This window comes from Carcharodon carcharias, chromosome 11, assembly GCF_017639515.1.
Source record: "Carcharodon carcharias isolate sCarCar2 chromosome 11, sCarCar2.pri, whole genome shotgun sequence".
NCBI classification, from domain to species: domain Eukaryota; kingdom Metazoa; phylum Chordata; class Chondrichthyes; order Lamniformes; family Lamnidae; genus Carcharodon; species Carcharodon carcharias.
The window spans coordinates 88,905,060-88,930,520 of NC_054477.1; the positions used below are offsets into that span (position 1 = coordinate 88,905,060).

The 25,461-nt window shown below is 48.9% G+C and overlaps 1 protein-coding gene across 1 annotated transcript in view; it reads left to right on the plus strand.

Moving 5' to 3' along the window:
* Positions 1 to 25,461, plus strand: part of tyr (tyrosinase) — an 84,333-nt gene that overhangs the window by 46,045 nt on the left and 12,827 nt on the right. The window lies entirely within an intron of this gene.

Sequence of the window (25,461 nt, forward strand, 5' to 3'; positions counted from 1 at the left end):
GTCTGCTTAGCAGGTGGGCCTAGAAATGCTATTGTGTTGGAAAACAAGTGAGCACAGAGTACTGCCAGCTCTTGTTAGTGGTGTCCCAAGCAGCATGTTATATTTGGGCTGTGTGTTCATTCAAGGCATGTATCCAGCACTACCAGTGCTATTTATTGGTTGCATGTACAAATGTTTGGGGGAATCAAACATTGAGTGTATCTGAGGCCGCTTAAAAGAGCTAGCACATCTTAGCTGAGGGTGCACTCTTGCTACAGACAGCAGAGAAAGCTCTGAAGCAAAAAATGGCTGCATGACCTGCTGCTTTGAAGCCCTGCTGGAAGCAGTGAACAGGTGCAGAACTGATTGCCTCCATGGGGCAGAAAACCCTCAGGGTGACACACACAACACAACACAATGCACTGAAACACCCATTTCTTTACGTCCCATACTAGGTACTTAACTTTGACAGGTACATTTCCTAAACATCTCACTAACATATTCTGTTCCTGCAGGAAATATCTTCCACTCAATGGCTGCCAATAGGTGACATCAAGCCTCCCCTGCACACCATCTCTCCCACCAAAGACAGCATGCTGGCCATCACAGGCAGCAAGAGAGCCATGGCTGTGGCAATGCTGGTGTACTGGAGGATTTCTTCACTTTTCTTCTTTTTCTCTTATTACACAACATGATAAACTACAAATACTTTCACCAGCTACTTCTGCTTCTGCTCTCCCTTCATACTAAAAACTAACCTTTGTTCTTCTCTTTCATTTCAGGTGCTGAAGTATGTGGTGATACTTCTTCCACTTCAGGAAGAGCCTTCCTGAGGATGCAGCGTCATACTTGCAAGCACTAATTCAGAGACTGCAACCGTATGTGCTTTAGTGGCTAGGCTAGGCGATAGGTCATCACTTGGTGGATAACCAGGCACAAGTTAGAGGGATAGGACATTATAGGTGCCAATTTGCTGGAGGGTGAGATTGAATACTAGATGTGCAGCAGAAGACTCAGATACTGACTTTGAGAACCCAAGCTACAGAAGAAGGCTGATGGGCATACATCAGAAAGTGCTAGGTGCAATAGGCAGCTTGCCAGTGAGTTTATGTACAATGTTGCAGAACATGAAGGAGTTGAGCTCCAACTTGTGCCAAGGTTTCACAAGAGAATGGAAGTTATTCTGTCCAACATGGACCAAGAGTTAGCTCCATCAACACAACAGTGGCACCAAATATCATGATGCCTTTCCTGACCATAGCAGTTCAAACAACTACAACCTTAACTTTGGTGACCAGTATTGACAAGTGCTTCCAGGGCATCATCTCACTCTTGCACTCTGTTCGTGCACAGAGCTGCAGGAGTGTTGAGGCAAAGTCCAAAATTTTGGCTCCATGTGAGATACTGCTGGTGTCCTTTCTCAGGATATCAGCATGTTTGTTCCACTGCCAACCATTCTGCCAATACGCTCATTTGTGCCAGATGGGTCAAACTGTTCTGCCCACATTCAAATGCCACAGTAGGCCCCCAAGGCCCAGAACTGCTCGAGGTCGCCCACCTAGGCCATCGGAAGTGTCTCCAGTTGAATCTCCACTAGCATTTACCTCCCAAGCTGTAGTCAATGAGGAAAGACTTTGTAGAACACACTCGGATAGGTAAACAAGCACACAAGATAGGCTGTAATGTCTTGGTTATTTATTTATCTTAAATTTTAGATAAAGATGGAATTGAATTCTTTTGTTAAATTTTTTTGTTCTGGATTTATTTTTGGTGTTTATATTTGGATTGAAATGAGATAGAACTATAAAGCTGGACTGAACAAAGCCAAAGGGACATGGGACTTTTGGGATATTGGGGATGGGAGGGATGGTTTAAGTGAAGCACTCTTTGATGAGCTCTCTGAGTGCTCTGGCAGCTGGGGGAACTGGTGATCAGTGACTCCTATACTCTTACTCCCCTTTGTGTTCCTACTGCAAATCCTGCTGCCCACGTGGTGGTAAAGGCTGGTCCCTCATGATGGCAATTTTATGGAGCATGGTTGGATAACCAAAAATCATCACATGCACGTAGGGGTGGACTGCAAGGCTCCTTTAGAGCAGTCAAGGCAGCAAAAGTGTTGCTTGAGCATGCTGACTCTTTGTTTGGTGCCATTTCTGATAGTAGAATGGCTCCTGTTGTAGATCAGGTCTCCAACTGACAGGAATGTTGAGCCAAGCCTTCATTGCACAATGGCCAGCCTGTAACCTGTAGGCCTGACTGGAACAAAGTATCATAGAGGAATGGCACAGGATGAATGAGTCACAATTGCTGCTAGTAAACTCAGCACAGACCTGTAACTCTTTTGAGTATAAACACATTTCCATCTGTTTCAAATGAAGTTACATTGTTTCATAATTTGCCATTGTGAGATTTGAACTCTTGATCTTGGGGTTACAAACCCAGTACCATAACCACTTGGCTATTTAGGCCAAGCCCACAGACCTGTACATGCATTAACTGTGGCTGTAAACCAGCTGTACCTTGATGAAATGGAATCCCATTCAATTGGTAACGATGTCAGACTGGTTGTACAGAGTGTGCAAGGCAAAAAAAAGAGGGGGGTGTGAACAGCCAGAGGTGCCAATGACTTACGAAAGAGGCATGAAGTCCTGCTGACATATTTCAGAGGGTGGGGAAAGAAATTAGGACCTCATAGGTAATATTCTGTGGATTACTCCCAGTGCCATTCACAAGTGAGTACAGAAATAGCAGAATAGTGCAGCTAAATGTATGGCTGGGGAGATGAGGAAGGAGTGAGGGTTTTTGATTCCTCGGGCAATGGGTCTGCTTTTCAGGGACGTCGAAACTGTACAAACTGGATGCGTTGCACTCAGTGGCACCTCAGTACTAATATCTTGATGGGGAGATTTGCTAGTACTGTTGGGGATGGTTTAAACTAGCTTTGAGGCATTGGAACCTGCGTGTAGATTCAGAAGGAAGAAAAGCAAAACTGAAAATAGAAGGTAGAAAATTAGTAAGCGAGCATGGAAGGTTGAGGAAACAAAGGCTAGAAAATAGACAACAAAGGACTTGTTCCGTGATTAGTGGTCCCCTAGAAGAGTTGATGAGGATAGTATATTTGATATATTCCACATGGATTTTAGTGAGGTTTTTGACAAGATCCCACATGGCAGACTTGTCACAAAATTAAAAGCTCATGAGATCCAAGGGAAGGTGGCAAGTTGGATCCAAAATTGGCTCAGTGAAAGGAGCAAAGAATTATGGTTAACAGATGGTTTTCTGACTTGAAGGCTGTTTCTGGTGGTATATATTTCAATGTCAGGAACTTGACCAGAAACTTAACTGGACTAGCCATATAAATATTATAGTTACAAGAGCAGGTCAGAGACTGAGAATTCTGTGGACAGTTAACTCACTTGCTGACTCCTTAAAGCCTGTCCACCATCTACAAGGCACAAATCAGGTGTGTGATGGAATACTCACCACTTACCTGGGTGAATGAAGCCCCAACAGCACTGAAGAAGCTCGTCAGCATCCAGCACAAAGCAGCCCGCTTGTTTGGCACCACATCCTAAACATTCACTCCCTCCACCACTGATGCACAGTGGCAGCAGTATGTACTGTATGTATGATGCAGAAACTCACCAAGGCACTTTCGACAGCACCTTCCAAGCCCGCGCCCTCTAGCTCCTAGAAGGACAAGAGCAACAGATGCATCCGGATGTCGCCATCTGCAAGTTCTCCAAGCCACATACCACCCTAACTTGGAACTATATTGTCGTTCCTTCACTGTCGCTGGGTCAAAATCCTGGAACTCACTTCCTAACAACACTATGGGCGTACAGTATTGGGTACATAGGAGATTTATGAAGTGTTATCAGAAATGGAAATTTTAGCTGTAAGGAAAGATAGTTTTCTTTGGAACAGATGTTGCTATGGGGAGATTTAATTGAATGCTTAAAATTTCAAGTAGCCTAGACTGATTTATTTCTATTCACGCTGTGTCCATTAGTAGAGAGGTCAATAGCCAGGGGGCCAGAGATTTAAAGTAATTGGTAAAAGCATTAGAGGGAGTTGAGGAGCATTTTTTTCACCCACAGATGGTCAGCCTGTTATTATCATTGTTGGTTTTAGGATATGGCAGTTGTGGGTTTCTACATACAGATAAAGCTGGAGGTAGGCTATATGTAAACTCTATTACCTGGAAAAACTCAGCAGGTCTGGCAGCATCGGCGGAGAAGAAAAGAGTTGACGTTTCATGAGGACTCGAAACGTCAACTCTTTTCTTCTTCGCCAATGCTGCCAGACCTGCTGAGTTTTTCCAGGTAATTCTGTTTTTGTTTTGGATTTCCAGCATCCGCAGTTTTTTGTTTTTGTTTTTATATCTATATGTAAACTCTACCTTTTATTGAACATTATACTAATTATGTACAATATAGACTTAGCATGAGGCTCAACGTAGAGCTCCCTTTCTCTCCATGCTCTGCTGTCATGTGATCTTACAGTACTGATGATGTAGACTATATATTTCCATATTTAACATTAACCCTTTTATACTACATTTCCTTCCAAGTCTCTGACTTCAATAAATACTGTTTACATTATCCTACATTTTCCCCCAATGTCTTGGCTGTCATCTCTGGTTCACAGAGATAAGCGTTGTGGTGGTTTCACCAATCTCCCCAAACTTGTTCTCACATCTTGGAGGTTGCACAGGACTCAAGTTCTCCATGTTCTCTCTCGAATTCTGTGAAGCAGCATGTGAATCTTCAGGGGCTATTGGTTCTCTGTTCAATTTGTCTTCCTGAGCATAATGGTAGTTAGTTCATTCTGATGGTGGTCTTCTTGTAGAATTGAATGTGCTTCTCTTTCTCCTCACTATCCCATTCTCAGTTTCTACAAGATAAGATCTCAGTCTTCATGTCTTTTCCAGTACTTGGCCTTCTCTATTCTGGTCTCTAATACAGACTTATTCAACTGATTGGAGTTCTGGTAAATCATGCATTCTATAGGGTTGATTGTAATTTTTGGTCTGATTTGCATGACACTCATCAATCACCCTTCTCTCTTACTATCCCTGTCAGTTGTTTTTAAACATGACATGAGTGTATGTGGAAGAACAGAAAGTTGAGTCAGTAGTCTCCTTCCCATCATAAGTTCTAAAGGAGCCAACCTATTCTGAAGTGGTGTGGAACGGTAGCTCAACAGTACTAAGTTGAGATCATCATTCTTTTTCAACAAAACTTTAACCGTTCTCACTCCTCTTTTGGCCTCTCCACTTGCTTGTGGGTACATGGGTGAACAAGCAGTGTGGACAAATCCATTGTCTGCTGTAAATTTCTTGAATTCTTCATTCACAAACTGTGGACTATTGTCTGAAATTACAAGATCTGGAAAGTCATGTGTGGCAAAAAATTTCTTCTGTGAATTAATGACTGCTTCTGAGCTTGTACCATGAAGACATTTAACCCAATCCATCTGGAGCAATAGTCAACAACTATCAGGAATGTCTTGCCCTTGAGCTCGAAAAGGTCAATTCTGAGATGTTCCCACGGTCTGGATGGAATTGAGGATTCCATCAGTGGTTCTCTTTGCTCTTGGTGATGGATTGCATAGGTGATGCAGCTCGAAATCAATTTCCTCCAGTGATTTTGAGATTCTCGGCCACCAAACTGAATTTCAGGCTCTAGCACAATGCTTTGCAATTCCTGGCTGTCCCTGGTGTACTCTTTCAAGGATCCAAAGTCTGAGGACTCTTGGCATGACTAACCTCTCATCGTCGATTTGCAAGTTGTTGACAATACTGAGATGCTTGTGTTTCTTGAAGTATTGCTTCAGGACTAGATTTTTTGGAACATATTCTGGCCATCCATTTTTGCAGTATTCTCTATGTTTAGCACAATCTGCATCTGTTCTTTTCTGCTTATCGTAATTCATTCAGCCCATGTGGTTACTTTTAGGAATTTTATTGCGAATGAACTGTATGACTCCACCTCCTCAACAAGATTTATGTTTTTTTGCTCAAGCTTCCCAACAGAAATGTGTAATAATACAGCTGCAGTTTGTTTTTTGTTTTGGTCATGTTTGGCTGGTTCTTTCATCTGCTGTTCTAGGGAAACCCTCATTGCACTTAAAAATCACTAGGATATGCACTTGAGGTGCTGTAACATACAGGGCTACAGACCATGAGCTGCAAGTTGGATTAGCCTGGACAACTATTGTTTGGCTAGCATGGACATAATGGGCCGAATAGCCTCATTCTCTGCCTTGGGCTGGATTTTAGGGTTTCTGCCAGGGTAAGGCTTCCGCTCGTTTCCGACCCTGCCGTTTCAGCACGTCAAATCAAGCATCATCTGGGCAATTAGCCGCTGGCTGTCGGGAATGATGGACAATTAGCATTGTGAAGAGGAACACCATGCCCATTCGGGCATCTGGTGGGAGGGAGTTTAGGCTGTGGACCAAAACTCAGTTCTGGCCAGTAAGAAAGGCCCACTTCTCTGTCACTATCTCCTTAATTGTTGTGTCAGCCTATAAAAACTTAAGAAATAAAGTCTACCAGCAGCCACCTTCACCAGCAGATTCCACTGCTACATGCACCCATGGTCCCGTTTGTAGGCCTTTGCATCTACTCTTGTGCTGCCTCTCATTCCTGGTGTAATTCACTCCCAATTATTTCCTGTGCGACTAGCGGGAAATGGAGTGAGCAACGGAAAATTGCAGTCAACTGGATTTTTCTTCTCCGCCGATGCTGCCAGACCTGCTGAGTTTTTCCAGGTAATTCTGTTTTTGTTTTGGATTTTTAACAAGTTCAATAGCTTGGTACATGGTTTTTCAAAAGGAATGACAGGTTTTGGATTCCGGCACTTACTCTCTATATGTATTATCGGTGACTAGCAGGATGACTTTGGGTTACTGACCCAACATCATCACACGTATTTTACATAGGTGCGGGGGGTGCAGTGGGATGTCCAGATTGCAGCTGTAAAATCCAGCCCGTAAATCTTTTTATGTTTCAGTGCTTCAATCCGGATGCAGTCTTTCACATCTTAGACGCTGGGAAAGCCTGCCATGTGGCAAGGTCTAGTCTTAACAAACTTCGCTCTGTTTGTGAGGTAATAATGCTGGCATAGAGGTCCTTGGTGACCACTCTTGTACAGCACTGGATTCCAGGCTGCGCTTTGTTGTCAATGTCACCTACTGCAGCTGGAAAGGGACCCATAAAAGTTAAAGATCACAATGGCACATAACCTCTGAAGGAGTGGCAAGTGAGTCGGATTGGCATCTGCTTGTAATTAATGGAAACCCAGCCAGCCCCAACACGCCTGACCTTCCGGGGGATAACTGGGGGGCTAGTAGGGTAATAGGGATGTGGGGCTTAGTCAGGGTGTTCCTTTGGGGATGGTGGGGTTCCCATGGAGGGTTGAGGAGTTGTTGGGGAGGGTCCATGGTGTGTCAGGGGTTAAGTGGGGAGTAGGGGGCATTAGTTGGATGTCCCGTGATGAGTCAGGGGCGGTCAGTGCAATAGTTACCCAGAAGCTATAAGTGGTTCTAAGTCTTCTAACTTTTTCTGGGTAACTATTGCTGTAAGACAGTCGGAACCATCTGAAGTTTGCAATTTAAATCACATTTTCGGATGGTTCCCAGTGCAGGGCAATTGCCCGTTGGAAGTTTGAACTTCCCGGGCACATGCCATGCGAAACTTACCTGGGAACCTCCGAGGGAGACACCTCTGTTTCCCTCTGCAAATCACTCCTCCACTTCCAGATTCTCTTCCCTCAGTTTCCCTTCCTCCCTATCCTTTGGTTTCCCACCCTTCCCCCGGGCTTTTCAACTCTCCCTGTATATCAGTTTTCCCTATTACCTGTCTCTGGTTTCTGTTTCAATAAGGTTTTATTGTTGCTACCTTACATCGATCTGTTACCATGTCTTGTAGTCTTACCATACATTGATGAGGCTTTGTTTGTTCTATGATTGACTTGAGATAGTCAGTATATAGTTTTTCTTGAAACTATTTATTAGGAACTATTTACAAAGGCCTCAGAGTTCTCAGGACAGACTTTTGTGTGTATTACTCTCTTGAAGCCTCTTGGTCATCTGACTTTTGATATCATGCTTACCTCATCAGTAACATCATGATCTCATTAACATAACCATTAACCCACTGCTTTACAATTTCCCCTCTTCCCACACTGACTGGGGGGCTTCCTGGTTCTTAGAGCTTGTTGCAAAACAGCTGCTTAAGCAAAATCAAAAGCAAAAATACTCAACTACAGAGAACCCAAGCTTTACAAGGTAAATGCAATCACATTTATAGAACACATGTGATTAGATGTCATGTAATTGGGCACCACATGGTCAAATGTCATATGATCAGAATGTCACATGATTGAGCCTCCAGGAATGCACCCAACCAAAGTTGGGCATCCACCAAGTCTAGGATCCTAATCTGAATACAGTAATCAATGATATACATAATTCTGGATGCTTATGGAGTACCCTGATCCAGTATGGTATGTGGCAATTCAATTCCTACGCCAAGATCTTTTAAGCCAACTTTCTCAGAACTCATTCTCACCAGAAGGGCCCAATTTCTGCTCCTATCTTTTATGGTCTTACGGTCTTATGATGAGGACACTCCATAAAACTTCACATTACCTCCGTGAACATTTGATTCCTGTGTGGCTGAGTGAAGCTCTCTTGCACTCTGCGATCAGGTCATATCATGGAGACGCAGCCATGAAACTTTAAGTGCACCTGATCCTTTGACAGCTTTCATTACCTGTATCCTCCAGGACCTCACCTTCACCAGGCACAGATGGTGAAGAGATGGGTGGCAGCCCCAACTTAAAGGTGCTGAGAGCACACACAGAGAATGATGCAACTCTGTGACAACTGCCAAAGACATTCTGGCACCATCAAGTTGAAGGCATCAGTAATATGTCCAGTGAGTGTGAGGCTGGACCATCACTTTGCTCTGAAGGTTACACACTGCACAGGGAAGAGGCCCTGGACTGAGACACTTGCCTTTATCTTGTGCCAGAACCAAGGCTTCACAACTGAATGACATGAACACTGCTCATCATAACAAGGAGCCATAGACAAGAAGACATTTTTCAGAGTTTATTTACAATAGTGGACATTATGTACAAGTGATTAACATCAGTGTCCAGGCTGTGCAACTACAGCTTTTCCTAGGCTTGGCCTAAATGGCCAAGTGGTTATGGTACTGGGTTTGTAACCCTAAGATCAAGAGTTCAAATCTCACAATGGCAAACTATGAAACAATGTAACTTCATCTGAAACAGAGGGAAACGTGTTTGTACTTGAGAGAGTTATAATTCCTCATTGCCCCTACAAAGCTTGGCCTAAATAGCCAAGTGGTTATGGTACTGGGTTTGTAGCCCCCAAGATCAAGAGTTCAAATCTCACAATGGCACACTATGAAACAATGTAACTCCATCTGAAACAGATGGAAACAGGTTTGTACTCAAAAGAGTTACATCTTACCCCACAATATGAGCTGCCTCGGGGACATGCCCTGTGTGGCTTTTGGCACGGCAAAGAGGGGCTTTTTGTACGGACTGCTGCTGCACACCTTCCATTTTCTCGCCCTTGTCCGTCGCCCGGACACGTCCTGGTGTGCCTTGTTGCCGTCCGGTGACGGAGGCCCCCGATGGAAGGCCCTCTACGGAGGTGTCCTCCCCCTTTCTATCGGGGACCTGGGTTGGAGGGTGTTGCATGCAGCAGTCCCTTATAATAAGAGGATGCATAGGTTCACGGACTCTCAGGACACGTGCCCTTTTTGCGGTCTTGTGGAGTCCGTGGACCATGTATACATAGGGTGTTGTAGGCTGCACTCCCTTTTTAGTTATTTGAAAAACCTTATATTGATGTTTTGTTTGCACTTCAGCCCCACGCTCCTGATCTATGGGCACCCGGTGCGGAAGGGGGTCGGGAAGGAGGAGGACCTCCTCGTGAACCTGCTCCTGGGCCTGCCAAGTTGGCCATTAACAGGTCCAGGCAGCGGGCGATTGACGGGGGAGTCCCGCCCGATTGTTTGTCCCTCTTCCGCGGCTATGTTCGCTGCCGGATGTCCCTGGAGAGGGAGCACGCGGTGTCTGCTGACACTCTCGAGGCCTTCCGTGCTCGGTGGGCACTGCGGGGACTGGGGTGTTTTGTTGACCCCTTTAATCACATTTTGATTTAAAGTTTGTAAGGTTCCTTTAAATTTTTGTCCTTGGTTTTACAGCTGACCTGAATTAGGGGCTGTGCCTGATTTATCCCAATTTTGTTGATTTGGCTTTCATTTAAAAGATTATCAAGAGTTCAGATCTCACAAAGGCAAACTATGAAACAATGTAACGTCAGTTGAAACAGATGGAAACGTGTTTGTACTCGAAAGAGTTAGATGTTCTTCTTAGCTTGGCCTAAATAGCCAAGTGGTTATGATACTGGGCTTATAACCCCAAGATCAAGAGTTCAAATCTCACAATGGCAAACTATGAAATAAATGTAACTTCATCTGAATAGGAACAGATGTAAAATGTGTTTGTACTCGAAAGAGTTACAACTTTCTTCCCCCTTTCTATCAGGAACCTGGGTTGGAGGGTGTTGCATGCAGCAGTCCCCTATAATAAGAGGATGCATAGGTTCATGGACTCTCAGGACACGTGCCCTTTTTGCGGTCTTGTGGAGTCCGTGGACCATGTATACATAGGGTGTTATAGGCTGCACTCCCTTTTTAGTTATTTGAAAAACCTTTTATTGATGTTTTGTTTGCACTTCAGCCCCACGCTCCTGACCTATGGGCACCCGGTGCGGAAGGGGGTCGGGAAGGAGGAGGACCTCCTCGTGAACCTGCTCCTGGGCCTGGCCAAGTTGGCCATTAACAGGTCCAGGCAGCGGGTGATCGACGGGGGAGTCCCCCCCGATTGTTTGTCCCTCTTCCGCGGCTACTTTCACTGCCGGATGTCCCTGGAGAGGGAGCACGCGGTGTCTGCTGACACTCTCGAGGCCTTCCGTGCTCGGTGGGCACCGCGGGGACTGGGGTGTTTTGTTGACCCCTTTAATCACATTTTGATTTAAAGTTTGTAAGGTTCCTTTAAACTTTGTCCTTGGTTTTACAGCTGACCTGAATTAGGGGCTGTGCCTGATTTATCCCAATTTTGTTGATTTGGTTTTCATTTAAAAGATTATCAAGAGTTCAAATCTCACAATGGCAAACTATGAAACAATGTAACTTCATCTGAAACAGATGGAAACGTGTTTGTACTTACAGCTGAACTGAATTAGGGGCTGTGCCTGATTTATCCCAGTTTTGTTGATTTGGTTTAATTGTTTTCATTTAAAAGATTATCAAGAGTTCAAATCTCACAATGGCAAACTATGAAACAATGTAACTTCATCTGAAACAGATGGAAACGGGTTTGTACTCGAAAGAGTTACATCTTCTTGCCGCCATATTGTGGTATCGGCTGGTCACTTTGACCCCTCCCCCGGACTTTGTCACAAGAATCCAGAAATTGTTAGTCGACTTCTTCTGGGACAGAAGATTGCATTGGGTCGCTGCTGAGGTTCTGAGTCTCCCGCTTAGGGAGGGTGGTCAGGCGCTAGTGTGCCTACGCACACAGGTGGCGACTTTCCGCCTTCAGACCCTGCAGCGATACCTCTACGTCGAGCCTCCTCCTAGATGGTGTGCCCTGATGACGTATTTCTTCCGTCAGGTGCACGGCCTGAATTATGACGTGCAGCTCCTGTTTATAGAACAGAGGGGCCTCGGTGGCTCCTTGCAGGCATTGCCTGTCTTTTACCAGGACCTGATCAAAGTCTGGAAAGAGGTCATCTCGCAACGCAGCTCTCCCCCGTCAGGAGTAGCGGCTATCATCAGAGAGCCGCTGCTCAGGAATCCGCCCCTCCGTCCTTTTCAGTGGTTGGCGGAGAGGAGGGCTGTGGCTGCAGGGGTGACCAGGATCGGGGACGTGCTGGGTGGCGGAGGACTGGGCTGGATGCTCCCGCAGGAGTTGGCGCATTGCGCGTCTGTGAGTGTCCAGATCGCAGCCGATGCCATCCAAGACCTGAGAACGGTCGTGCTCGGACCCGACGTTATTTTGGGTCTTGAGGTGGCCTAGGTGCGCGGTGGTCTTCCGTCTGAGCGTTCCCCTGTTCGGACGGAATTCCACATTGGCCCCAAGCCCTGAACCCTCCCTCGGGTGCTGGTGCCCCGCAATATGAGCCGCCTCGGGGACATGCCCTCTGTGCCTTTTGGCACGGCAAAGAGGAGCTTTTTGTACGGACTGCTGCTGCACACCTTCCATCTTCTCGCCCTTGTCCGCCACCCGGACACGCCCTGGCGTGCCTTGTTGCCGTTCGGCGGCGGAGGCCCCCGATGGGAGGCCCTCTACGGAGGTATCCTCCCCCTTTCTATCGGTGACCTGAGTTGGAGGGTGTTGCATGCAGCAGTCCCCTATAATAGGAGAATGCATAGGTTCACGGACTCTCAGGACACATGCCCTTTTTGCGGTCTTCTGGAGTTCGTGGACCATGCTGATATAGGGTGTGGTAGGCTGCACTCCCTTTTTAGTTATTTGAAAAACCTTTTATTGATGTTTTGTTTGCACTTCAGCCCCACGCTCCTGATCTATGGGCACCCGGTGCGGAAGGGGGTCGGAAAGGAAGAGGACCTCCTCGTGAACCTGCTCCTGGGCCTGGCCAAGTTGGCCATTAACAGGTCCAGGCAGCGGGCGATCAACGGGGGAGTCCCGCCCAATTGTTTATCCCTCTTCCGCGGATACGTTCGCAGCCGGATGTTCCTGGAGAGGGAGCACGCGATGTCTGCTGGCACTCTCGAGGCCTTCCGTGCCTGGTAGGCACCGCGGGGACTGGGGTGTTTTGTTGACCCCTTTAATCACATTTTGATTTAAAGTTTGTAAGTTTCCTTTAAACTTTGTTCTTGGTTTTACAGCTGACCTGAATTAGGGGCTGTGCCTGATTTATCCCAATTTTGTTAATTTGGTTTTATTGATTTTAGCTCAAAAGAGTTACATCGTCTTCTGGGCTTGGCCTAAATAGCCAAGTGGTTATGGTACTGGGTTTGTAACCCCAAGATCTAAGAGTTCAAATCTCACAATGGCAAACTATGAAACAATGTAACTTCATCTGAAGCAGATGGAAATGGGTTTGTACTCGAAGGAGTTGCCCTCCCTTTTAGCTTGGCCTAAATAGCCAAGTGGTTATGGTATTGGGTTTGTAACCCCCATATCAAGAGTTCAAATCTCACAATGGCAAAACTATGAAACAATGTAACTTCATCTGAAAAAACAGATGGAAACATGTTTGTAATTGAAAGAGTTACGTCTTCTTCTAGGCTTGGCCTAAATAGCCAAGTGGTTATGGTACTGGGTTTGTAACCCCAAGATCAAGAGTTCACATCTCACAATGGCAAACTAATAAACAATGTAAATTCATCTGAAACAGATGGAAAACGGGTTTGTACTCGAAAGAGTTACATCTTCCGAGGTCACGTTCTGGTCATAAACCAGCTGATTGCCTCCATGTTGTGGTATAGGCTGGTCACTTTGACCCCTCCCCCGGACTTTGTCACAAGAATCCAGAAATTGTTAGTCGACTTCTTCTGGGACAAAAGATTGCACTAGGTCGCTGCTGAGGTTCTGAGTCTCCTGCTTAGGGAGGGTGGTCAGGCGCTAGTGTGCCTACGCACACAGGTGGTGACTTTCCGCCTTCAGACCCTGCAGCGATACCTCTACGTCGAGCCTCCTCCTAGATGGTGTGCCCTGATGACGTATTTCTTCCGTCAGGTGCACGGCCTGAATTATGACGTGCAGCTCCTGTTTATAGAACAGATGGGCCTCGGTGGCTCCTTGCAGGCATTGCCCGTCTTTTACCAGGACCTGATCAAAGTCTGGAATATGGTCACCTCGCGACACAGCTCTCCCCCGTCAGGAGTAGCGGCTATCGTCAGAGAGCCGCTGCTCAGGAATCCGCCCCTCCGTCCTTTTCAGTGGTTGGCGGAAAGGAGGGCTGTGGCCACAGGGGTGACCAGGATCGGGGATGTGCTGGGAGGCGGAGGACTGGGCTGGATGCTCCCGCAGGAGTTGGCACGACACGCGTCTGTGAGTGTCCAGGTCGCAGCCGATGCCATCCAAGACCTGAGAACGGTCGTGCTCGGAACCGACGTTATTTTGGGTCTTGAGGTGGCCCAGGTGCGCGGTGGTCTTCCGTCTGAGCGTTCCCCTGTTCGGACAGAATTCCACATTGGCCTCAAGCCCCGAACCCTCCCTCGGGTGCTGGTGCCCCGCAATATGAGCCGCCTTGGGGACATGCCCTCTGTGCCTTTTGGCACGGCAAAGAGGGCCTTTTTGTACGGACTGCTGCTGCACACCTTCCATTTTCTCGCCCTTGTCCGTCGACCGGACACGCCCTGGCGTGCCTTGTTGCCGTCCGGCGGTGGAGGCCCCCGATGGAAGGCCCTCTACGGAGGTATCCTCCCCCTTTCTATCGGGGACCTGGGTTGGAGGGTGTTGCATGCAGCAGTCCCTTATAATAAGAGGATGCATAGGTTCACGGACTCTCAGGACATGTGCCCTTTTTGCGGTCTTGTGGAGTCCGTGGACCATGTATACGTAGGGTGTTGTAGGCTGCACTCCCTTTTTAGTTATTTGAAAAACCTTTTATTGATGTTTTGTTTGCACTTCAGCCCCACGCTCCTGATCTATGGGCACCCGGTGCGGAAGGGGGTCGGGAAGGAGGAGGACCTCCTCGTGAACCTGCTCCTGGGCCTGGCCAAGTTGGCCATTAACAGGTCCAGGCAGCGGGCGATCGACGGGGGAGTCCCGCCCGATTGTTTGTCCCTCTTCCGCGGCTACGTTCGCTGCCGGATGTCCCTGGAGAAGGAGCACGCGGTGTCTGCTGGCACTCTCGAGGCCTTCCGTGCTCGGTGGGCACCGCGGGGACTGGGGTGTTTTGTTGACCCCTTTAATCACATTTTGATTTAAAGTTTGTAAGTTTCCTTTAAACTTTGTCCTTGGTTTTACAGCTGACCTGAATTAGGGGCTGTGCCTGATTTATCCCAATTTTGTTGATTTGGTTTTTATTTAAAAGATTATCAAGAGTTCAAATCTCACAATGACAAACTATGAAACAATGTAACCTCATCTGAAACAGATGGAAACGTGTTCGTACTTGAGAGAGTTATAATTCCTCATTGCCCCTACAAAGCTTGGCCTAAATAGCCAAGTGGTTATGGTACTGGGTTTGTAACCCCAAGATCTAAAAGTTCAAATCTCACAATGGCAAACTATGAAACAATGTAACTTCATCTGAAACAGATGGAAACGGGTTTGTACTCAAAGCAGTTGCCCTCCCTTTTAGCTTGGCCTAAATAGCCAAGTGGTTATGGTATTGGGTTTGTAACCCCCATATCAAGAGTTCAAATCTCACAATGGCAAAACTATGAAACAATGTAACTTCATCTGAAAAAACAGATGGAAACATGTTTGTACTTGAAAGAGTTACATCTTCTTCTAGGCTTGGCCTAAATAGCCAAGTGGTTATGGTACTGGGTTTGTAACCCCAAGATCAAGAGTTCAAATCTCACAATGGCAAATTATGAAACAATGTAACTTCATTTGAAACAGATGGAAATGTGTTTATGGCCTCGGTGGCTCCTTGCAGGCGTTGCCCGTCTTTTACCAGGACCTGATCAAAGTCTGGAAAGTGGTCGCCTCGCGACGCAGCTCTCCCCCGTCAGGAGTAGCGGCTGTCGTCAGAGAGCCGCTGCTCAGGAATCCGCCCCTCCGTCCTTTTCAGTGGTTGGCGGAGAGGAGGGCTGTGGCCGCAGGGGTGACCAGGATCGGGGACGTGCTGGGTGGCAGAGGACTGGGCTGGATGCTCCCGCAGGAGTTGGCGCGACGCGCGTCTGTGAGTGTCCAGGTCGCAGCCGATGCCATCCAAGACCTGAGAACGGTCGTGCTCGGACCCGACGTTATTTTGGGTCTTGAGGTGGCCCAGGTGCGCGGTGGTCTTCCGTCTGAGCGTTCCCCTGTTCGGACGGAATTCCACATTGGCCCCAAGCCCCGAACCCTCCCTCGGGTGCTGGTGCCCCGCAATATGAGCCGCCTCGGGGACATGCCCTCTGTGCCTTTTGGCACAGCAAAGAGGGGCTTTTTGTATGGACTGCTGCTGCACACCTTCCATTTTCTCGCCCTTGTCCGTCGACCGGACACGCCCTGGCGTGCCTTGTTGCCGTCCGGCGGCGGAGGCCCTCGATGGGAGGCCCTCTACGGAGGTGTCCTCCCCCTTTCTATCGGGGACCTGGGTTGGAGGGTGTTGCATGCAGCAGTCCCTTATAATAAGAGGATGCATAGGTTCACGGACTCTCAGGACACATGCCCTTTTTGCGGTCTTGTGGAGTCCGTGGACCATGTATACATAGGGTGTTGTAGGCTGCACTCCCTTTTTAGTTATTTGAAAAACCTTTTATTGATGTTTTGTTTGCACTTCAGCCCCACGCTCCTGATCTATGGGCACCCGGTGCGGAAGGGGGTCGGGAAGGAGGAGGACCTCCTCGTGAACCTGCTCCTGGGCCTGGCCAAGTTGGCCATTAACAGGTCCAGGCAGCGGGCGATCGACGGGGGAGTCCCGCCCGATTGTTTGTCCCTCTTCCGCGGCTACGTTCGCTGCCGGATGTCCCTGGAGAAGGAGCACGCGGTGTCTGCTGGCACTCTCGAGGCCTTCCGTGCTCGGTGGGCACCGCGGGGACTGGGGTGTTTTGTTGACCCCTTTAATCACATTTTGATTTAAAGTTTGTAAGTTTCCTTTAAACTTTGTCCTTGGTTTTACAGCTGACCTGAATTAGGGGCTGTGCCTGATTTATCCCAATTTTGTTGATTTGGTTTTTATTTAAAAGATTATCAAGAGTTCACATCTCACAATGGCAAACTAATAAACAATGTAAATTCATCTGAAACAGATGGAAAACGGGTTTGTACTCGAAAGAGTTACATCTTCCGAGGTCACGTTCTGGTCATAAACCAGCTGATCGCCTCCATGTTGTGGTATAGGCTGGTCACTTTGACCCCTCCCCCGGACTTTGTCACAAGAATCCAGAAATTGTTAGTCGACTTCTTCTGGGACAAAAGATTGCACTGGGTCGCTGCTGAGGTTCTGAGTCTCCCGCTTAGGGAGGGTGGTCAGGCGCTAGTGTGCCTACGCACACAAGTGGTGACTTTCCGCCTTCAGACCCTGCAGCGATACCTCTACGTCGAGCCTCCTCCTAGATTGTGTGCCCTGATGACGTATTTCTTCCGTCAGGTGCACGGCCTGAATTATGACGTGCAGCTCCTGTTTATAGAACAGAGGGGCCTCGGTGGCTCCTTGCAGGCATTGCCCGTCTTTTACCAGGACCTGATCAAAGTCTGGAATATGGTCACCTCGCGACGCAGCTCTCCCCCGTCAGGAGTAGCGGCTATCATCAGAGAGCCGCTGCTCAGGAATCCGCCCCTCTGTCCTTTTCAGTGGTTGGCGGAGAGGAGGGCTGTGGCCGCAGGGGTGACCAGGATTGGGGACGTGCTGGGTGGCAGAGGACTAGGCTGGATGCTCCCGCAGGATTTGGCGCGTCGCGCGTCTGTGAGTGTCCAGGTCGAAGCCGATGCCATCCAAGACCTGAGGACGGTCGTGCCCGGACCCGATGTAATTTTAGGTCTTGAGATGGCCCAGGTGTGCGGTGGTCTTCCTTCTGAGCGTTCCCCTGTTCAGACGGAATTCCACATTGGCCCCAAGCCCCGAACCCTCCCTCGGGTGCTGGTGCCCCGCAATATGAGCCGCCTCGGGGACATGCCCTCTGTGCCTTTTGGCACGGCAAAGAGGAGCTTTTTGTACGGACTGCTGCTGCACACCTTCCATTTTCTCGCCCTTGTCCGCCGCCCGGACACGCCCTGGCGTGCCTTGTTGCCGTTCGGCGGTGGAGGCCCCCGATGGGAGGCCCTCTACGGAGGTGTCCTCCCCCTTTCTATCGGGGACCTGGGTTGGAGGGTGTTGCATGCAGCAGTCCCTTATAATAAGAGGATGCATAGGTTCATGGACTCTCAGGACACATGTCCTTTTTGCGGTCTTGTGGAGTCCGTGGACCATGCTTATATAGGGTGTGGTAGGCTGCACTCCCTTTTTAGTTATTTGAAAAACCTTTTATTGATGTTTTGTTTGCACTTCAGCCCCACACTCCTGATCTATGGGCACCCGGTGCAGAAGGGGGTCGGGAAGGAGGAGGACCTCCTCGTGAAACTGCTCCTGGGCCTGGCCAAGTTGGCCATTAACAGGTCCAGGCAGCGGGTGATCGACGGGGGAGTCCCGCCCGATTGTTTATCCCTCTTCCGCGGCTACGTTCGCTGCTGGATGTCCCTGGAGAGGGAGCATGCGGTGTCTGCTGGCACTCTCGAGGCCTTCCATGCCCGGTGGGCACCGCGGGGACTGAGGTGTTTTGTTGACCCCTTTAATCATATTTTGATTTAAAGTTTGTAAGTTTCCTTTAAACTTTGTTCTTGGTTTTACAGCTGACCTGAATTAGGGGCTGTGCCTGATTTATCCCAATTTTGTTGATTTGGTTTTCATTTAAAAGATTATCAAGAGTTCAAATCTCACAATGGCATACTATGAAACAATGTAAATTCATCTGAAACAAATGGAAAATGGGTTTGTACTCGAAAGAGTTACATCTTCTGAGGTCGCATTCTGGTCGTAAACCAGCTGATCGCCTCCATGTTGTGGTATCGGCTGGTCACTTTGACCCCTCCCCCGGACTTTGTCACAAGAATCCAGAAATTGTTAGTCGACTTCTTCTGGGACAAAAGATTGCACTGGGTCAGTTCTGAGTCTCCCGCTTAGGGAGGGTGGTCAGGCGCTAGTGTGCCTAGGCACACAGGTGGCGACTTTCTGCCTTCAGACCCTGCAGCGATACCTCTATGTCGAGCCTCCTCCTAGATAGTGTGCCCTGACGATGTATTACGGGGGTCCTGGGGGAGAGCATTGCTACCGGGGAGATGCCCCTTTCGTGGTGCAGGGCTGTGATTGCCCTGCTGCCGAAGAAGGGGGTTCTCTGCCTTCTTGAAAACTGATGCCTGGTCTCCCTGCTCAGCCAGGACTACAAAATCTTTGCCCGAGCCATGTCTTCTCGGCTCGGCACTGTGCTGGACCACATGATCCACCCTGACCAGTCCTACACCGTCCCGGACTGAACCATTTATGATAACATCCATCTGGTCCGGGACATCATCCACCATTCCCAGAAGGCTGGTTTGTCGAGCGCCTTCCTGTCTCTTGATCAGGAGAAGGCGTTCGACAGGGTGGATCACAGATACTCGGAACTCTGCGAGCGTTCGGGTTCGGGACGCATTTGTCGCCCGGATCCGACTTCTGTACACCGCCACGGAGTGTTTAGTGAAGGTTAACGGGTCCCTGACGGCGCCCCTTCGCTTTGGGAGAGGGGTATGTCAGGGCTGCCCCCTGTCTGGCCAGTTGTATTCTATTTGCGTGGAGCCTTTCCTGCGCCTCTTGCGGAGGAGGTTGTCGGGATTGGTTCTGCGTGGGCCGGGCATCGGAGTGGTCCTTTCGGCTTACGCTGATGACGTGCTCCTTATGTTTAGTGACCCGGCTGACCTGCGGAGGATGCGTGAGTGCCAGGAGGTCTACTCTGCTGCTTCTTCTGCCAGGATCAACTGGGGTAAATGTTCTGGACTCCTGGTCGGTCAGTGGCAGATGGATCCCCTACCCGATGAGCTCAGGCCTTTCACCTGGAGCAGGACCAGCCTCTTCTACCTGGAGGTCCATCTCTGCCCTCCTGAGGAATCCTGGCCGACAAACTGGCAGGAACTGGAGACGAAAGTCACCGCTCGCCTGCGGCGCTGGACAGGACTGCTCCGAGTGCTATCTTACCGCGGTCGAGTTCTGGTCATAAACCAGCTGATCGCCGCCATGTTGTGGTATAGGCTGGTCACTTTGACCCCTCCCCCGGACTTTGTCACAAGAATCCAGAAATTGTTAGTCGACTTCTTCTGGGACAAAAGATTGCACTGAGTCGCTGCTGAGGTTCTGAGTCTCCCGCTTAGGGAGGGTGGTCAGGCGCTAGTGTGCCTATGCACACAGGTGGCGACTTTCCGCCTTCAGACCCTGCAGCGATACCTCTACGTCGAGCCTCCTCCTAGATGGTGTGCCCTGATGATGTATTTCTTCCGTCTAGTGCATGGCCTGAATTATGACATGCAGCTCCTGTTTATAGAACAGATGGGCCTCGGTGGCTCCTTGCAGGCGTTGCCCATCTTTTACCAGGACCTGATCAAAGTCTGGAAAGAGGTCACCTCGCAACGCAGCTCTCCCCCGTCAGGAGTAGCGGCTATCGTCAGAGAGCCGCTGCTCAGGAATCCGCCCCTCCGTCCTTTTCAATGGTTGGCGGAGAGGAGGGCTGTGGCCGCAGGGGTGACCAGGATCGGGGACGTGCTGGGAGGCGGAGGACTGGGCTGGATGCTCCCGCAGGAGTTGGCGCGTCGCGCGTCTGTGAGTGTCCAGGTCGCAGCCGATGCCATCCAAGACCTGAGAATGGTCGTGCTCGGACCCGACGTTATTTTGGGTCTTGAGGTGGCGCAGGTGCGTGGTGGTCTTCCATCTGAACATTCCCCTGTTCAGACAGAATTCCACATTGGCCCCAAGCCCCGAACCCTCCCTCGGGTGCTGGTGCCCCGCAATATGAGCTGCCTCGGGGATATGCCCTCCGTGCCTTTTGGCACGGTAAAGAGGGGATTTTGTATGGACTGCTGCTGCACACCTTCCATTTACTCGCCCTTGTCCGTCGCCCGGACACGCACTGGCGTGCCTTGTTGCCGTCCGGCGGCGGAGGCCCCCGATGGGAGGCCCTCTACGGAGGTGTCCTCCCCCTTTCTATCGGGGACCTGGGTTGGAGGGTGTTGCATGCAGCAGTCCCTTATAATGAGAGGATGCATAGGTTCACGGACTCTCAGGACACGTGCCCTATTTGCGGTCTTGTGGAGTCCGTGGACCATGTATACATAGGGTGTTTTAGGCTGCACTCCCTTTTTAGTTATTTGAAAAATCTTTTATTGATGTTTTGTTTGCACTTCAGCCCCACGCTCCTGATCTATGGGCACCTGGTGCAGAAGGGGGTCGGGAAGGAGGAGGACCTCCTCGTGAACCTGCTCCTGGGCCTGGCCAAGTTGGCCATTAACAGGTCCAGGCAGCGGGCGATCAACGGGGGAGTCCCGCCCAATTGTTTGTCCCTCTTCCGCGGCTACGTTCGCTGCCGGTTGTCCCTGGAGAGGGAGCACGCGGTGTCTGCTGACACTCTCAAGGCCTTCCGTGCTCGGTGGGCACCGCGGGGACTGGGTTGTTTTGTTGACCCCTTTAATCACATTTTGATTTAAAGTTTGTAAGGTTCCTTTAAATTTTTGTCCTTGGTTTTACAGCTGACCTGAATTAGGGATGTGCCTGATTTATCCCAATTTTGTTGATTTGGCTTTCATTTAAAAGATTATCAAGAGTTCAGATCTCACAAAGGCAAACTATGAAACAATGTAACGTCATCTGAAACAGATAGAAACGTGTTTGTACTCGAAAGAGTTAGATGTTCTTCTTAGCTTGGCCTAAATAGCCAAGTGGTTATGATACTGGGCTTATAACCCCAAGATCAAGAGTTCAAATCTCACAATGGCAAACTATGAAATAAATGTAACTTCATCTGAATAGGAACAGATGGAAAATGTGTTTGTACTCGAAAGAGTTACAACTTTCTTCCCCCTTTCTAACGGGGACCTGGGTTGGAGGGTGTTGCATGCAGCAGTCCCTTATAATAAGAGGATGCATAGGTTCATGGACTCTCAGGACACGTGCCCTTTTTGCGGTCTTGTGGAGTCCGTGGACCATGTATACATAGGGTGTTGTAGGCTGCACTCCCTTTTTAGTTATTTGAAAAACCTTTTATTGATGTTTTGTTTGCACTTCAGCCCCACGCTCCTGATCTATGGGCACCCGGTGCGGAAGGGGGTCAGGAAGGAGGAGGACCTCCTCGTGAACCTGCTCCTGGGCCTGGCCAAGTTGGCCATTAACAGGTCCAGGCAGCGGGCGATCGACGGGGGAGTCCCGCCCGATTGTTTGTCCCTCTTCCGCGGCTATGTTCGCTGCCGGATGTCCCTGGAGAGGGAGCACGCAGTGTCTGCTGGCACTCTCGAGGCCTTACGTGCTCGGTGGGCACCGCAGGGACTGTGGTGTTTTGTTGACCCCCTTAATCACATTTTGATTTAAAGTTTGCAAGGTTCCTTTAAATTTTTGTCCTTGGTTTTACAGCTGACCTGAATTAGGGGCTGTGCCTGATTTATCCCAATTTGTTGATTTGGTTTTCATTTAAAAGATTATCAAGAGTTCAAATCTCACAATGGCAAACTATGAAACAATGTAACTTCATCTGAATAGGAACAGATGGAAATGTGTTTGTACTCAAAAGAGTTACATCTTCTTCTTGAAAGAGTTACACCTTAACTCAAAAGAGTTACACCTTCTTAACCTTCCTAACTCTGCCTTGGTCTTGGTCTACACCTTGGTGCTCCCCTGACATCCACAGTGGAGGTGGAGGCCGCCTGCTGACTTTTACACCGTGTTGTCTGTAATAACTTTGGCAGGCATCCTCTGGAGGCCAACAGCCGGAGGGCCCCAGTCTACTCTGGATGTCCAGCTGTGGAGCAGGTTCACCCTCCTTGGCCTGTCGAGCTGGAGATGAAGGGGTCACAGGAAGTGGGAATTTAGATCAGCCAGACATTCCCGGAGTCACCTGGGTGGATGGCCCCAGGGTGTCGAGTTGCTGGTCCTCCTCCCTATAGTGCCTGATGGCTGTTGCCTGACTCCTTGAGGAGAAGGGGAAGCTGGAGTGAGATTGGGCTGCTCTGCACCCCTCTCACATTAGAGGCCAACTATGGTATCAGCGATTGAGTTCAGCCCGTACAGCAGTGCAGGACTGATGTCGTGGACCAAGGTCCCATGGCAGCCGCCATCTTACCAGTGTTGACCTTGGTGACAGCCTACAGACTCCTCTATTGTCCCTTGCAATCTGAGGAATGCATCAGACATCCCTTCCTGATGTTCCTGTGATTGTCCTTGCAGCTCAAACAACTGATTGAGGAGCGAGTCTGGAGGCTCATCATCTGACTTGGACTCAGAAGATCCGTTGCCTCCAGCAGTCCTCTGAGTGCCAGCAACCTCAGATGTCCCTGCCTCTGCCTGCTGTGGGACAGATTGTATGCTGTGCTCACCAGATGGTGATCTTGAGGCTGCTCTATATCTAGGTCCCACCGAGGTATGTGTCGCTGCCCTAGTGGAGGGTGTGGGTGAGTGCCGTGACAGGTCTTCAATTCTGCTGCCCCCAAGGTCCTCATCCGAAGTGCTCTTGGCGCTGGAGTCAGAATCAAAGTTGCCTGAGGGCAACTTGTGCCTAGGAGAGAAAGTGGAGTTTGTTAATGTTTGGAAGCCACGTTACACACAGAACAGTGGACTTAGTGTAGCGTCAAGAGAGCGATGACGTGGTGCAGGATTCTTGCATGGGTATTCGCTGCTGACCTCATTGTCGCCGCAGGAACAGTCCCCATCCTCTCCGGCCAGCTCCAAAGCGCAACTCTCGAACAGAGTGAGGACCTTGACAGACGGCACTCTACCCCTGGTCTGGGACCTCTGCCATTGATTGTGCACAACCTTGTCCTGCATAAAGATAGATGGAGAGAGTGTGAGCAACGCGCATGCCCGGCCAAATGAGAAGGATGCCAGGTGTGTATGTGCCCATGTGCTGAGTAGAGCCATGGACAGGATGAAGTGGCAATCTCCAGAGGAGATGAGGCCAGGTGGAGATGTTAGTGTGTGTTTGAGAGACAGAATGGTAATGTCCCTTGAGCTGGCAAAGAGTGAGATGCCAATGAATGTGTGATGGGTTTGTGAGTGATGAGATGGTTGACTTACCCTGGCAGCATAGATAATTCATCCTTTTTCTGCACTAGATGGCCGACCTCTTGTGTGAGCCACTGCCTCCCAAGCCAGAGTGGTGAGACTAATGTGGCTTCCTGTGGACAGAGCAGAGGTAGAGGACATTGCGGAGGGCCTCCATGGCATCCAGAAGGCGTCCCAGGGAAGCGTCACTGAATCGGGGTGGGGGGTGGGGGGGGGCTTTTGAGGTCAGGTTTTCACTGGAGCAGTTCTGGACTGCAAGCATTAAAAACAATCCATGTGGCTGCAGTTTAAATATGGCGCCCAGAGTGAGGAAGTGGGGAGTTAATGGCATGGTGGGCAAATTGGAGGCTGCTCTCCAGTGAGACAGCGTGTTTCCCATGGCTGCATAATATATGAGGCGGGAAGGGGACAATACAGCGCGAGAAACCCCATTGCGGCCACATTTTTTCACACCCGCTGCCACATTTAGTTTGAATCTGGGATGATTCCAGCCTTGGACTCTGGGCATGCAGTCCCAGTCCTCTCCACTGCAGTTTCTGGCACTGACGGGACTAGAGAGCTATTGGCCAATCAGATTAACCAGAGCTCTCTGAGGTGGGACTTCTTCCTGACTGAGGGGTAGACATCCCACCTCCAGCCAATGAACACTTGTTGGGAGTGTTAAGTGGCTGCGCCACAGGCAGCATCGGCAAGGATGTGTTTTACCACTGTCTCCTTGGATGGCTGGAAGGGAAACTCCGCCATCCTAAAAAGCTTGTTCATTCTTGTGGATTTTTATCCCTAAATTTGCCAGTTATGTCACATGGTTCCTTTTTCTTGTGGTAGTGATGATGACTAAAGTTTTTTGTTAATATCATTTATATGTTGACCATGTTTATTGTCTTTGAACAATTTAGAAATAAGTTCTATAAGTCTGTAAATGCTATCATCTGAGGGTTATGCTTTTGAAGTTTCACCAATAGGAGCTCCTAGGCCTTTCAATGGCAGGGCAATTAGAACTTTAATAGGCTGCAGTGCATAAGTAATAGGACATGGATTTGTAAGTTCAAGTTTATATGTTACAGTTTGTCAATCCCCTCCAGACATGCTTACCACCCAGTAACATTAGTAGATGTATGAGAGGAGGCCAATGATTTGTCACCCAAACATTTATCAGTCTTTGAGCTTTGGAGAAACTTGATCTTCTTGTTGAAATAACTGCAAACATCAGCTTTTCTAAATGCAGACACTTGTTGATTTTACAAATTATCAGTGAGCAATTTCCTAGGAGCCCATCACAAAGCAGCTCAGTGCTTTCAAAATTTACATTAGCATTTGGAAAGGCATGTTATTATTGAAGTGTAATCAGCATTTTAGAGAAAGAGGAACAACTGATGTATTTATGAAACAAAGAGGTGAAAATTCCTTTCAGTCTGCTTCGATCCTGAAATAGGTAGTGTATTGGGAGCAGGCGTTAAAGGCCCAACGTTCACCTGA